The sequence below is a fragment of the Colobus angolensis genome, unplaced genomic scaffold, assembly GCF_000951035.1.
Source record: "Colobus angolensis palliatus isolate OR3802 unplaced genomic scaffold, Cang.pa_1.0 Scaffold135, whole genome shotgun sequence".
Taxonomy (NCBI): domain Eukaryota; kingdom Metazoa; phylum Chordata; class Mammalia; order Primates; family Cercopithecidae; genus Colobus; species Colobus angolensis.
The window spans coordinates 2,090,509-2,090,768 of record NW_012114433.1 but is presented as its reverse complement, the minus strand read 5'-3'; positions in this window follow the sequence as shown (position 1 = coordinate 2,090,768).

The window sequence follows — 260 nt, the reverse complement described above, 5'->3', positions numbered from 1 at the left end:
AAAAAAGTATGAAGTCATTTTTAGAAATACAGAGTGGGTTTATTTCAGTCTCTTGCCAGCATCCACACGTGTTTATGATCTGCGAGTCCACAGTAGAGGGGCAGCACAGAAGGGTGACTACAGTCCATAATAATTTAATTGTATATTTAAAAATAACTAAAAGAAATATAACTGGCCGGGCGCGGTGGCTCAAGCCTGTAATCCCAGCACTTTGGGAGGCCGAGACGGGCGGATCACGAGGTCAGGAGATCGAGACCATC